Below are 16,733 nucleotides of genomic sequence, written 5' to 3' on the forward strand. Positions count from 1 at the left end.
ATATTACCAGTATTTCTGTCTTTTCACAGCTTTCCACTGGAAACCTCCCTGATTGAATAAGACAGTAAATTTAGTAAGAACCTATTTACGTGTACTTGAGGTGTTTCTTACACGTTCTTAATCATTTCTGGGAACTATCATTGTGTATTTTAACATTTTTCCCAAAATTGGACAGTTTGCTTAGAAGTATTTATCGGAATCGTCACCATTTTAACTGATTCACACAAAAAAACGACAAAGCCAATCCTCCTTAATTGTAAACATCAACACTATTCTCGTCATTCCAAGGCTTTAGACACCAATTCTGAGCCCTGTAAGCATGAACTCATAATATTTCAAAGCACAGTCCCGTGAAAACGCCACCGGAAGTACCCGGAGGTGTAAATATTACCAGTATTTGCGTCATTTCACAGATTTCCCCTGGAAACCTCCGTGATTGAATACGATGGTAAATGTAGTAAGAACCTATTTACGTGTACTTGAGGTGTTTCTTACACGTTCTTAATCATTTCTGGGAACTATCATTGTGTACTTTAACAGTTTTACCAAAATTAGACAGTTTGCTTAGAAGTATTTACCGGAATCGTCACCATTTTAACTGATTCACACAAAAAAACACCAAAGCCAATCCTCCTTAATTGTAAACCTCAACACTATTCTCGTCATTCCAAGGCTTTAGACACCAATTCTGAGCCCTGTAAGCATGAAGTCTTAATATTTCAAAGCACAGTCCCGTGAAAACGCCACCGGAAGTACCCGGAGACGTAAATATTACCAGTATTTGCATCATTTCACAGCTTAACCCTGGAAACCTCCGTTATTGAATACGACAGTAAATGTAGTAAGAATCTATTTACTTGTACTTGAGGTGTTTCTTACACGTTCTTAATCATTTCTGGGAACTATCATTGTGTATTTTAACAGTTTTACCAAAATTAGACAGTTTGCTTAGAAGTATTTACCGGAATCGTCACCATTTTAACTGATTCACACAAAAAAACGCCATAGCCAATCCTCCTTAATTGTAAACCTCAACACTATTCTCGTCATTCCAAGGCTTTAGACAACAATTCTGAGCTCTGTAAGCATGAACTCTTAATATTTCAAAGCACAGTCCCGTGAAAACGCCACCGGAAGTACCGGGAGACGAAATATTATCAGTATTTCCGTCTTTTCACAGCTTTCCACTGGAAACCTCCCTGATTGAATAAGACAGTAAATTTAGTAAGAACCTATTTACGTGTACTTGAGGTGTCTCTTACACGTTCTTAATCATTTCTGGGAACTATCATTGTGTATTTTAACAGTTTTACCAAAATTAGACAGTTTGCTTTGAAGTATTCACCGGAATCGTCACCATTTTAACTGATTCACACAAAAAAACGCCAAAGCCAATCCTCCTTAATTGTAAACAGAAACACTATTCTCGTCATTCCAAGGCTTTAGACACCAATTCTGAGCTCTGTAAGCATGAACTCTTAATATTTCAAAGCACAGTCCCGTGAAAACTCCACCGGAAGTACCGGGAGACTTAAATATTACCAGTATATCTGTCTTTTCACAGCTTTCCACTGGAAACCTCCCTGATTGAATAAGACAGTAAATTTAGTAAGAAACTATTTACGTGTACTTGAGGTGTTTCTTACACATTCTTAATCATTTCTGGGAACTATCATTGTGTATTTTAACAGTTTTCCCAAAATTGGACAGTTTGCTTAGAACTATTTACCGGAATCGTCACCATTTTAACTGATTCACACAAAAAAACGACAAAGCCAATCCTCCTTAATTGTAAACATCAACACTATTCTCGTCATTCCAAGGCTTTAGACACCAATTCTGAGCCCTGTAAGCATGAACTCTTAATATTTCAAATCACAGTCCCGTGAAAACGCCACCGGAAGTACCCAGAGATGTAAATATTACCAGTATTTTCGGCATTTCACAGCTTTCCAATGGAAACCTCCGTAATTGAATACGACAGTAAATGTAGTAAGAATCTATTTAGGTGTACTTGAGGTGTTTCTTACACGTTCTTAATCATTTCTGGGAACTATCATGGTGTACTTTAACAGTTTTACCAAAATTAGACAGTTTGCTTAGAAGAATTTACCGGAATCGTCACCATTTTAACTGATTCACACAAAAAAACGCCAAAGCCAATCCTCCTTAATTGTAAACCTCAACACTATTCTCGTCATTCCAAGGGTTTAGACACCAATTCTGAGCCCTGTAAGCATGAAGTCTTAATATTTCAAAGCACAGTCCCGTGAAAACGCCACCGGAAGTACCCGGAGACGTAAATATTACCAGTATTTGCATCATTTCACAGCTTAACCCTGGAAACCTCCGTTATTGAATACGACAGTAAATGTAGTAAGAATCTATTTACTTGTACTTGAGGTGTTTCTTACACGTTCTTAATCATTTCTGGGAACTATCATTGTGTATTTTAACAGTTTTACCAAAATTAGACAGTTTTCTTAGAAGTATTTACCGGAATCATCACCATTTTAACTGATTCACACAAAAAAACGCCATAGCCAATCCTCCTTAATTGTAAACAGAAACACTATTCTCGTCATTCCAAGGCTTTAGACAACAATTCTGAGCCCTGTAAGCATGAACTCTTAATATTTCAAAGCACAGTCCCGTGAAAACGCCACCGGAAGTACCCGGAGATGTAAATATTACCAGTATTTGCGTCATTTCACAGATTTCCCCTGGAAACCTCCGTGATTGAATACGATGGTAAATGTAGTAAGAACTTATTTACGTGTACTTGAGGTGTTTCTTACAAGTTCTTAATCATTTCTGGGAACTATCATTGTGTACTTTAACAGTTTTACCAAAATTAGACAGCTTGCTTAGAAGTATTTACCGGAATCGTCACCATTTTAACTGATTCACACAAAAAAACGCCAAAGCCAATCCTCCTTAATTGTAAACCTCAACACTATTCTCGTCATTCCAAGGCTTTAGACACCAATTCTGAGCCCTGTAAGCATGAAGTCTTAATATTTCAAACCACAGTCCCGTGAAAACGCCACCGGAAGTACCCGGAGATGTAAATATTACCAGTATTTCTGTCTTTTCACAGCTTTCCACTGGAAATCTCCCTGATTGAATAAGACAGTAAATTTAGTAAGAAACTATTTACGTGTACTTGAGGTGTTTCTTACACGTTCTTAATCATTTCTGGGAACTATCATTGTGTATTTTAACAGTTTTACCAAAATTAGACAGTTTGCTTAGAAGAATTTACCGGAATCGTCACCATTTTAACTGATTCACACAAAAAAACGCCAAAGCAAATCCTCCTTAATTGTAAACAGAAACACTATTCTCGACATTCCAAGGCTTTAGACACCAATTCTGAGCTCTGTAAGCATGAACTCTTAATCTTTCAAAGCACAGTCCCGTGAAAACGCTACCGGAAGGACCCGGAGACGTAAATATTACCAGTATTTCCGTCTTTTCACAGCTTTCCACTGGAAACGTCCCTGATTGAATAAGACAGTAAATTTACTAAGAACCTATTTACGTGTATTTGAGGTGTTTCTTACACGTTCTTAATCATTTCTGGGAACTATCATTGTGTATTTTAACAATTTTACCAAAATTAGACAGTTTGCTTTGAAGTATTCACCGGAATCGTCACCATTTTAACTGATTCACACAAAAAAACGCCAAAGCCAATCCTCCTTAATTGTAAACAGAAACACTATTCTCGTCATTCCAAGGCTTTAGACACCAATTCTGAGCTCTGTAAGCATGAACTCTTAATATTTCAAAGCACAGTCCCGTGAAAACGCCACCGGAAGTACCGGAGGACTTAAATATTACCAGTATTTCTGTCTTTTCACAGCTTTCCACTGGGAACCTCCCTGATTGAATAAGACAGTAAATTTAGTAAGAACCTATTTAGGTGTACTTGAGGTGTTTCTTACACGTTCTTAATCATTTCTGGGAACTATCATTGTGTATTTTAACAGTTTTCCCAAAATTAGACAGTTTGCTTAGAAGTATTTACCGGAATCGTCACCATTTTAACTGATTCACACAAAAAAAACGCCAAAGCCAATCCTCCTGAATTGTAAACATCAACACTATTCTCGTCATTCCAAGGCTTTAGACACCAATTCTGAGCCCTGTAAGCATGAAGTCGTAATATTTCAAAGCACAGTCCCATGAAAACCCCACCGGAAGTACCGGGAGAAGTAAATATTACCAGTATTTCCCTCTTCTCACAGCTTTCCACTGGGAACCTCCCTGATTGAATAAGACAGTAAATTTAGTAAGAACCTATTTACGTGTACTTGAGGTGTTTCTTCACGTTCTTAATCATTTCTGGGAACTATCATTGTGTATTTTAACAGTTTTCCCAAAATTGGACAGTTTGCTTAGAAGTATTTACCGGAATCATCACCATTTTAACTGATTCACACAAAAAAACGACAAAGACAATCCTCCTTAATTGTAAACATCAACACTATTCTCGTCATTCCAAGGCTTTAGACACCAATTCTGAGCCCTGTAAGCATGAACTCTTAATATTTCAAAGCACAGTCCCGTGAAAACGCCACCGGATGTACCCGGAGATGTAAATATTACCAGTATTTGCGTCATTTCACAGATTTCCCCTGGAAACCTCCGTGATTGAATACGATGGTAAATGTAGTAAGAACTTATTTACGTGTACTTGAGGTGTTTCTTACAAGTTCTTAATCATTTCTGGGAACTATCATTGTGTACTTTAACAGTTTTACCAAAATTAGACAGCTTGCTTAGAAGTATTTACCGGAATCGTCACCATTTTAACTGATTCACACAAAAAAACGCCAAAGCCAATCCTCCTTAATTGTAAACCTCAACACTATTCTCGTCATTCCAAGGCTTTAGGCACCAATTCTTAACCCTGTAAGCATGAAGTCTTAATATTTCAAACCACAGTCCCGTGAAAACGCCACCGGAAGTACCCGGAGATGTAAATATTACCAGTATTTCTGTCTTTTCACAGCTTTCCACTGGAAATCTCCCTGATTGAATAAGACAGTAAATTTAGTAAGAAACTATTTACGTGTACTTGAGGTGTTTCTTACACGTTCTTAATCATTTCTGGGAACTATCATTGTGTATTTTAACAGTTTTACCAAAATTAGACAGTTTGCTTAGAAGAATTTACCGGAATCGTCACCATTTTAACTGATTCACACAAAAAAACGCCAAAGCAAATCCTCCTTAATTGTAAACAGAAACACTATTCTCGACATTCCAAGGCTTTAGACACCAATTCTGAGCTCTGTAAGCATGAACTCTTAATCTTTCAAAGCACAGTCCCGTGAAAACGCTACCGGAAGGACCCGGAGACGTAAATATTACCAGTATTTCCGTCTTTTCACAGCTTTCCACTGGAAACGTCCCTGATTGAATAAGACAGTAAATTTACTAAGAACCTATTTACGTGTATTTGAGGTGTTTCTTACACGTTCTTAATCATTTCTGGGAACTATCATTGTGTATTTTAACAATTTTACCAAAATTAGACAGTTTGCTTTGAAGTATTCACCGGAATCGTCACCATTTTAACTGATTCACACAAAAAAACGCCAAAGCCAATCCTCCTTAATTGTAAACAGAAACACTATTCTCGTCATTCCAAGGCTTTAGACACCAATTCTGAGCTCTGTAAGCATGAACTCTTAATATTTCAAAGCACAGTCCCGTGAAAACGCCACCGGAAGTACCGGGAGACTTAAATATTACCAGTATTTCTGTCTTTTCACAGCTTTCCACTGGGAACCTCCCTGATTGAATAAGACAGTAAATTTAGTAAGAACCTATATAGGTGTACTTGAGGTGTTTCTTACACGTTCTTAATCATTTCTGGGAACTATCATTGTGTATTTTAACAGTTTTCCCAAAATTAGACAGTTTGCTTAGAAGTATTTACCAGAATCGTCACCATTTTAACTGATTCACACAAAAAAAACGCCAAAGCCAATCCTCCTGAATTGTAAACATCAACACTATTCTCGTCATTCCAAGGCTTTAGACACCAATTCTGAGCCCTGTAAGCATGAAGTCGTAATATTTCAAAGTACAGTCCCGTGAAAACGCCACCGGAAGTACCCGGAGATGTAAATATTACCAGTATTTTCGGCATTTCACAGCTTTCCAATGGAAACCTTCGTAATTGAATACGACAGTAAATGTAGTAAGAATCTATTTAGGTGTACTTGAGGTGTTTCTTACACGTTCTTAATCATTTCTGGGAACTATCATTGTGTACTTTAACAGTTTTACCAAAATTACACAGTTTGCTTAGAAGAATTTACCGGAATCGTCACCATTTTAACTGATTCACACAAAAAAACGCCAAAGCCAATCCTCCTTAATTGTAAACCTCAACACTATTCTCGTCATTCCAAGGGTTTAGACACCAATTCTGAGCCCTGTAAGCATGAAGTCTTAATATTTCAAACCACAGTCCCGTGAAAACGCCACCGGAAGTACCCGGAGAGGTAAATATTACCAGTATTTGGGTCATTTCACAGCTTTCCCCTGGAAAACTCCGTGATTGAATACGACAGTAAATGTAGTAAGAATCTATTTACTTGTACTTGAGGTGTTTCTTACACGTTCTTAATCATTTCTGGGAACTATCATTGTGTATTTTAACAGTTTTACCAAAATTAGTCAGTTTGCTTAGAAGTATTTACCGGAATCGTCACCATTTTAACTGATTCACACAAAAAAAACGCCAAAGCCAATCCTCCTTAATTGTAAACAGAAACACTATTCTCGTCATTCCAAGGATTTAGACACCAATTCTGAGCTCTGTAGCATGAACTCTTAATATTTCAAAGCACAGTCCCATGAAAACCCCACCGGAAGTACCGGGAGAAGTAAATATTACCAGTATTTCCCTCTTCTCACAGCTTTCCACTGGGATCCTCCCTGATTGAATAAGACAGTAAATTTAGTAAGAACCTATTTACGTGTACTTGAGGTGTTTCTTCACGTTCTTAATCATTTCTGGGAACTATCATTGTGTATTTTAACAGTTTTCCCAAAATTGGACAGTTTGCTTAGAAGTATTTACCGGAATCATCACCATTTTAACTGATTCACACAAAAAAACGACAAAGCCAATCCTCCTTAATTGTAAACATCAACACTATTCTCGTCATTCCAAGGCTTTAGACACCAATTCTGAGCTCTGTAAGCATGAACTCTTAATATTTCAAAGCACAGTCCCGTGAAAACGCCACCGGAAGTACCGGGAGACTTAAATATTACCAGTATTTCTGTCTTTTCACAGCTTTCCACTGGAAACCTCCCTGATTGAGTAAGACAGTAAATTTAGTAAGAAACTATTTACGTGTACTTGAGGTGTTTCTTACACGTTCTTAATCATTTCTGGGAACTATCATTGTGTATTTTAACAGTTTTACCAAAATTAGTCAGTTTGCTTAGAAGTATTTACCGGAATCGTCACCATTTTAACTGATTCACACAAAAAAAACGCCAAAGCCAATCCTCCTTAATTGTAAACAGAAACACTATTCTCGTCATTCCAAGGCTTTAGACACCAATTCTGAGCCCTGTAAGCATGAAGTCGTAATATTTCAAAGTACAGTCCCGTGAAAACGCCACCGGAAGTACCCGGAGATGTAAATATTACCAGTATTTTCGGCATTTCACAGCTTTCCAATGGAAACCTCCGTGATTGAATACGACAGTAAATGTAGTAAGAATCTATTTAGGTGTACTTGAGGTGTTTCTTACACGTTCTTAATCATTTCTGGGAACTATCATTGTGTACTTTAACAGTTTTACCGAAATTAGACAGTTTGCTTAGAAGAATTTACCGGAATCGTCACCATTTTAACTGATTCACACAAAAAAACGCCAAAGCCAATCCTCCTTAATTGTAAACCTCAACACTATTCTCGTCATTCCAAGGGTTTAGACACCAATTCTGAGCCCTGTAAGCATGAAGTCTTAATATTTCAAACCACAGTCCCGTGAAAACGCCACCGGAAGTACCCGGAGAGGTAAATATTACCAGTATTTGGGTCATTTCACAGCTTTCCCCTGGAAAACTCTGTGATTGAATACGACAGTAAATGTAGTAAGAATCTATTTACTTGTACTTGAGGTGTTTCTTACACGTTCTTAATCATTTCTGGGAACTATCATTGTGTATTTTAACAGTTTTACCAAAATTAGTCAGTTTGCTTAGAAGTATTTACCGGAATCGTCACCATTTTAACTGATTCACACAAAAAAACGCCAAAGCAAATCCTCCTTAATTGTAAACAGAAACACTATTCTCGTCATTCCAAGGATTTAGACACCAATTCTGAGCTCTGTAGCATGAACTCTTAATATTTCAAAGCACAGTCCCATGAAAACCCCACCGGAAGTACCGGGAGAAGTAAATATTACCAGTATTTCCCTCTTTTCACAGCTTTCCACTGGGAAACTCCCTGATTGAATAAGACAGTAAATTTAGTAAGAACCTATTTACGTGTACTTGAGGTGTTTCTTCCACGTTCTTAATCATTTCTGGGAACTCTCATTGTGTATTTTAACAGTTTTACCAAAATTAGGCAGTTTGCTTAGAAGTATTTACTAGAACCGTCACCATTTTAACTGAATCACACACAAAAACGCCAAAGCCAATCCTCCTTAATTGTAAACCTCAACACTATTCTCGTCATTCCAAGGGTTTAGACACCAATTCTGAGCCCTGTAAGCATGAAGTCTTAATATTTCAAAGCACAGTCCCGTGAAAACGCCACCGGAAGTACCCGGAGTTGTAAACATTTCAGTATTTGCGTCATTTCACAGATTTCCCCTGGAAACCTCCGTGATTGAATACGACGGTAAATGTAGTAAGAAACTATTTACGTGTACTTGAGGTTTTTCTTACACGTTCTTAATCATTTCTGGGAACTATCATTGTGTATTTTAACAGTTTTACCAAAATTAGACAGTTTGCTTAGAAGTATTTACCGAAATCGTCACCATTTTAACTGATTCACACAAAAAAAACGCCAAAGCCAATCCTCCTTAATTGTAAACATCAACACTATTCTCATCATTCCAAGGCTTTAGACACCAATTCTGAGCCCTGTAAGCATGAAGTCTTAATATTTCAATCCACAGTCCCGTGAAAACGCCACCGGAAGTACCCGGAGAGGTAAATATTACCAGTATTTGGGTCATTTCACAGCTTTCCCTTGGAAAACTCCGTGATTGAATACGACAGTAAATGTAGTAAGAATCTATTTACTTGTACTTGAGGTGTTTCTTACACGTTCTTAATCATTTCTGGGAACTATCATTGTGTATTTTAACAGTTTTCCCAAAATTGGACAGTTTGCTTAGAAGTATTTACCGGAATCGTCACCATTTTAACTGATTCACACAAAAAAACGCCAAAGCCAATCCTCCTTAATTGTAAACATCAACATTATTCTCGTCATTCCAAGGCTTTAGACACCAATTCTGAGCTCTGTAAGCATGAACTCTTAATATTTCAAAGCACAGTCCCGTGAAAACACTACCGGAAGGACCCGGAGACGTAAATATTACCAGTATTTTCGGCATTTCACAGCTTTCCCCTGGAATCCTCCGTGATAGAATACGATGGTAAATGTAGTAAGAACCTATTTACGTGTACTTGAGGTGTTTCTTACACGTTCTTAATCATTTCTGGGAACTATCATTGTGTATTTTAACAGTTTTACCAAAATTAGACAGTTTGCTTAGAAGTATTTACCGGAATCGTCACCATTTTAACTGATTCACACAAAAAAACGCCAAAGCCAATCCTCCTTAATTGTAAACAGAAACACTATTCTCGTCATTCCAAGGATTTAGACACCAATTCTGAGCTCTGTAGCATGAACTCTTAATATTTCAAAGCACAGTCCCATGGAAACCCCACCGGAAGTACCGGGAGAAGTAAATATTACCAGTATTTCCATCTTTTCACAGCTTTCCACTGGGAACCTCCCTGATTGTATAAGACAGTAAATTTAGTAAGAACCTATTTACGTGTACTTGAGGTGTTTCTTCACGTTCTTAATCATTTCTGGGAACTATCATTGTGTATTTTAACAGTTTTCCCAAAATTGGACAGTTTGCTTAGAAGTATTTACCGGAATCGTCACCATTTTAACTGATTCACACAAAAAAACGACAAAGCCAATCCTCCTTAATTGTAAACATCAACACTATTCTCGTCATTCCAAGGCTTTAGACACCAATTCTGAGCCCTGTTAGCATGAACTCTTAATATTTCAAAGCATAGTCCCGTGAAAACGCCACCGGAAGTACCCGGAGATGTAAACATTTCAGTATTTGCGTCATTTCACAGATTTCCCCTGGAAACCTCCGTGATTGAATACGACGGTAAATGTAGTAAGAACCTATTTACGTGTACTTGAGGTGTTTCTTACACGTTCTTAATCATTTCTGGGAACTATCATTGTGTACTTTAACAGTTTTACCAAAATTAGACAGTTTGCTTAGAAGAATTTACCGGAATCGTCACCATTTTAACTGATTCACACAAAAAAACGCCAAAGCCAATCCTCCTTAATTGTAAACCTCAACACTATTCTCGTCATTCCAAGGGTTTAGACACCAATTCTGAGCCCTGTAAGCATGAAGTCTTAATATTTCAAACCACAGTCCCGTGAAAACGCCACCGGAAGTACCCGGAGAGGTAAATATTACCAGTATTTGGGTCATTTCACAGCTTTCCCCTGGAAAACTCTGTGATTGAATACGACAGTAAATGTAGTAAGAATCTATTTACTTGTACTTGAGGTGTTTCTTACACGTTCTTAATCATTTCTGGGAACTATCATTGTGTATTTTAACAGTTTTACCAAAATTAGTCAGTTTGCTTAGAAGTATTTACCGGAATCGTCACCATTTTAACTGATTCACACAAAAAAACGCCAAAGCCAATCCTCCTTAATTGTAAACAGAAACACTATTCTCGTCATTCCAAGGATTTAGACACCAATTCTGAGCTCTGTAGCATGAACTCTTAATATTTCAAAGCACAGTCCCATGAAAACCCCACCGGAAGTACCGGGAGAAGTAAATATTACCAGTATTTCCCTCTTTTCACAGCTTTCCACTGGGAAACTCCCTGATTGAATAAGACAGTAAATTTAGTAAGAACCTATTTACGTGTACTTGAGGTGTTTCTTCACGTTCTTAATCATTTCTGGGAACTATCATTGTGTATTTTAACAGTTTTCCCAAAATTGGACAGTTTGCTTAGAAGTATTTACCGGAATCGTCACCATTTTAACTGATTCACACAAAAAAACGCCAAAGCCAATCCTCCTTAATTGTAAACATCAACACTATTCTCGTCATTCCAAGGCTTTAGACACCAATTCTGAGGCCTGTAAGCATGAACTCTTAATATTTCAAAGCACAGTCCCGTGAAAACGCCACCGGAAGTACCCGGAGATGTAAACATTTCAGTATTTGCGTCATTTCACAGATTTCCCCTGGAAACCTCCGTGATTTAATACGACGGTAAATGTAGTAAGAAACTATTTACGTGTACTTGAGGTTTTTCTTACACGTTCTTAATCATTTCTGGGAACTATCATTGTGTATTTTAACAGTTTTACCAAAATTAGACAGTTTGCTTAGAAGTATTTACCGAAATCGTCACCATTTTAACTGATTCACACAAAAAAAACGCCAAAGCCAATCCTCCTTAATTGTAAACATCAACACTATTCTCATCATTCCAAGGCTTTAGACACCAATTCTGAGCCCTGTAAGCATGAAGTCTTAATATTTCAATCCACAGTCCCGTGAAAACGCCACCGGAAGTACCCGGAGAGGTAAATATTACCAGTATTTGGGTCATTTCACAGCTTTCCCTTGGAAAACTCCGTGATTGAATACGACAGTAAATGTAGTAAGAATCTATTTACTTGTACTTGAGGTGTTTCTTACACGTTCTTAATCATTTCTGGGAACTATCATTGTGTATTTTAACAGTTTTCCCAAAATTGGACAGTTTGCTTAGAAGTATTTACCGGAATCGTCACCATTTTAACTGATTCACACAAAAAAACGCCAAAGCCAATCCTCCTTAATTGTAAACATCAACATTATTCTCGTCATTCCAAGGCTTTAGACACCAATTCTGAGCTCTGTAAGCATGAACTCTTAATATTTCAAAGCACGTCCCGTGAAAACACTACCGGAAGGACCCGGAGACGTAAATATTACCAGTATTTTCGGCATTTCACAGCTTTCCCCTGGAATCCTCCGTGATAGAATGCGATGGTAAATGTAGTAAGAACCTATTTACGTGTACTTGAGGTGTTTCTTACACGTTCTTAATCATTTCTGGGAACTATCATTGTGTATTTTAACAGTTTTACCAAAATTAGACAGTTTGCTTAGAAGTATTTACCGGAATCGTCACCATTTTAACTGATTCACACAAAAAAACGCCAAAGCCAATCCTCCTTAATTGTAAACAGAAACACTATTCTCGTCATTCCAAGGATTTAGACACCAATTCTGAGCTCTGTAGCATGAACTCTTAATATTTCAAAGCACAGTCCCATGGAAACCCCACCGGAAGTACCGGGAGAAGTAAATATTACCAGTATTTCCATCTTTTCACAGCTTTCCACTGGGAACCTCCCTGATTGTATAAGACAGTAAATTTAGTAAGAACCTATTTACGTGTACTTGAGGTGTTTCTTCACGTTCTTAATCATTTCTGGGAACTATCATTGTGTATTTTAACAGTTTTCCCAAAATTGGACAGTTTGCTTAGAAGTATTTACCGGAATCGTCACCATTTTAACTGATTCACACAAAAAAACGACAAAGCCAATCCTCCTTAATTGTAAACATCAACACTATTCTCGTCATTCCAAGGCTTTAGACACCAATTCTGAGCCCTGTTAGCATGAACTCTTAATATTTCAAAGCATAGTCCCGTGAAAACGCCACCGGAAGTACCCGGAGATGTAAACATTTCAGTATTTGCGTCATTTCACAGATTTCCCCTGGAAACCTCCGTGATTGAATACGACGGTAAATGTAGTAAGAACCTATTTACGTGTACTTGAGGTGTTTCTTACACGTTCTTAATCATTTCTGGGAACTATCATTGTGTACTTTAACAGTTTTACCAAAATTAGACAGTTTGCTTAGAAGAATTTACCGGAATCGTCACCATTTTAACTGATTCACACAAAAAAACGCCAAAGCCAATCCTCCTTAATTGTAAACCTCAACACTATTCTCGTCATTCCAAGGGTTTAGACACCAATTCTGAGCCCTGTAAGCATGAAGTCTTAATATTTCAAACCACAGTCCCGTGAAAACGCCACCGGAAGTACCCGGAGAGGTAAATATTACCAGTATTTGGGTCATTTCACAGCTTTCCCCTGGAAAACTCTGTGATTGAATACGACAGTAAATGTAGTAAGAATCTATTTACTTGTACTTGAGGTGTTTCTTACACGTTCTTAATCATTTCTGGGAACTATCATTGTGTATTTTAACAGTTTTACCAAAATTAGTCAGTTTGCTTAGAAGTATTTACCGGAATCGTCACCATTTTAACTGATTCACACAAAAAAACGCCAAAGCCAATCCTCCTTAATTGTAAACAGAAACACTATTCTCGTCATTCCAAGGATTTAGACACCAATTCTGAGCTCTGTAGCATGAACTCTTAATATTTCAAAGCACAGTCCCATGAAAACCCCACCGGAAGTACCGGGAGAAGTAAATATTACCAGTATTTCCCTCTTTTCACAGCTTTCCACTGGGAAACTCCCTGATTGAATAAGACAGTAAATTTAGTAAGAACCTATTTACGTGTACTTGAGGTGTTTCTTCACGTTCTTAATCATTTCTGGGAACTATCATTGTGTATTTTAACAGTTTTCCCAAAATTGGACAGTTTGCTTAGAAGTATTTACCGGAATCGTCACCATTTTAACTGATTCACACAAAAAAACGCCAAAGCCAATCCTCCTTAATTGTAAACATCAACACTATTCTCGTCATTCCAAGGCTTTAGACACCAATTCTGAGGCCTGTAAGCATGAACTCTTAATATTTCAAAGCACAGTCCCGTGAAAACGCCACCGGAAGTACCCGGAGATGTAAACATTTCAGTATTTGCGTCATTTCACAGATTTCCCCTGGAAACCTCCGTGATTGAATACGACGGTAAATGTAGTAAGAACCTATTTACGTGTACTTGAGGTGTTTCTTACACGTTCTTAATCATTTCTGGGAACTATCATTGTGTACTTTAACAGTTTTACCAAAATTAGACAGTTTGCTTAGAAGAATTTACCGGAATCGTCACCATTTTAACTGATTCACACAAAAAAACGCCAAAGCCAATCCTCCTTAATTGTAAACATCAACACTATTCTCGTCATTCCAAGGCTTTAGACACCAATTCTGAGCTCTGTAAGCATGAACTCTTAATATTTCAAAGCACAGTCCCGTGAAAACACTACCGGAAGGACCTGGAGACGTAAATATTACCAGTATTTTCGGCATTTCACAGCTTTCCCCTGGAATCCTCCGTGATAGAATACGATGGTAAATGTAGTAAGAACCTATTTACGTGTACTTGAGGTGTTTCTTACACGTTCTTAATCATTTCTGGGAACTATCATTGTGTATTTTAACAGTTTTACCAAAATTAGACAGTTTGCTTAGAAGTATTTACCGGAATCGTCACCATTTTAACTGATTCACACAAAAAAACGCCAAAGCCAATCCTCCTTAATTGTAAACAGAAACACTATTCTCGTCATTCCAAGGCTTTAGACACCAATTCTGAGCTCTGTAAGCATGAACTCTTAATATTTCAAAGCACAGTCCCGTGAAAACGCCACCAGAAGTACCGGGAGACGTAAATATTATCAGTATTTCTGTCTTTTCACAGCTTTCCACTGGAAACCTCCCTGATTGCATAAGACAGTAAATTTAGTAAGAACCTATTTACGTGTACTTGAGGTGTTTCTTACACGTTCTTAATCATTTCTGGGAACTATCATTTTGTATTTTAACAGTTTTACCAAAATTAGACAGTTTGCTTAGAAGTATTCACCGGAATCGTCACCATTTTAACTGATTCACACAAAAAAACGCCAAAGCCAATCCTCCTTAATTGTAAAGAGAAACACTATTCTCGTCATTCCAAGGCTTTAGACACCAATTCTGAGCTCTGTAAGCATGAACTCTTAATATTTCAAAGCACAGTCCCGTGAAAACGCCACTGGAAGTACCCGGAGACGTAAATATTACCAGTATTTCTGTCTTTTCACAGCTTTCCACTGGGAACCTCCCTGATTGAATAAGACAGTAAATTTAGTAAGAACCTATTTCCGTGTACTTGAGGTGTTTCTTCACGTTCTTAATCATTTCTGGGAACTATCATTGTGTATTTTAACAGTTTTCCCAAAATTGGACAGTTTGCTTAGAAGTATTTACCGGAATCGTCACCATTTTAACTGATTCACACAAAAAAAAACGCCAAAGCCAATCCTCCTTAATTGTAAACAGAAACACTATTCTCGTCATTCCAAGGATTTAGACACCAATTCTGAGCTCTGTAGCATGAACTCTTAATATTTCAAAGCACAGTCCCATGAAAACCCCACCGGAAGTACCGGGAGAAGTAAATATTACCAGTATTTCCCTCTTCTCACAGCTTTCCACTGGGAACCTCCCTGATTGAATAAGACAGTAAATTTAGTAAGAACCTATTTACGTGTACTTGAGGTGTTTCTTCACGTTCTTAATCATTTCTGGGAACTATCATTGTGTATTTTAACAGTTTTCCCAAAATTGGACAGTTTGCTTAGAAGTATTTACCGGAATCATCACCATTTTAACTGATTCACACAAAAAAACGACAAAGCCAATCCTCCTTAATTGTAAACAGAAACACTATTCTCGTCATTCCAAGGCTTTAGACACCAATTCTGAGCCCTGTAAGCATGAACTCTTAATATTTCAAAGCACAGTCCCGTGAAAACGCCACCGGAAGTACCCGGAGATGTAAATATTACCAGTATTTGCGTCATTTCACAGATTTCCCCTGGAAACCTCCGTGATTGAATACGATGGTAAATGTAGTAAGAACTTATTTACGTGTACTTGAGGTGTTTCTTACACGTTCTTAATCATTTCTGGGAACTATCATTGTGTACTTTAACAGTTTTACCAAAATTAGACAGTTTGCTTAGAAGTATTTACCGGAATCGTCACCATTTTAACTGATTCACACAAAAAAACGCCAAAGCCAATCCTCCTTAATTGTAAACCTCAACACTATTCTCGTCATTCCAAGGCTTTAGACACCAATTCTGAGCCCTGTAAGCATGAAGTCTTAATATTTCAAACCACAGTCCCGTGAAAACGCCACCGGAAGTACCCGGAGAGGTAAATATTACCAGTATTTGGGTCATTTCACAGCTTTCCCCTGGAAAACTCCCTGATTGAATACGACAGTAAATGTAGTAAGAATCTATTTACTTGTACTTGAGGTGTTTCTTACACGTTCTTAATCATTTCTGGGAACTATCATTGTGTATTTTAACAATTTTACCAAAATTAGACAGTTTGCTTTGAAGTATTCACCGGAATCGTCACCATTTTAACTGATTCACACAAAAAAACGC

Source organism: Myotis daubentonii, chromosome 14, assembly GCF_963259705.1.
Source record: "Myotis daubentonii chromosome 14, mMyoDau2.1, whole genome shotgun sequence".
NCBI lineage: Eukaryota > Metazoa > Chordata > Mammalia > Chiroptera > Vespertilionidae > Myotis > Myotis daubentonii.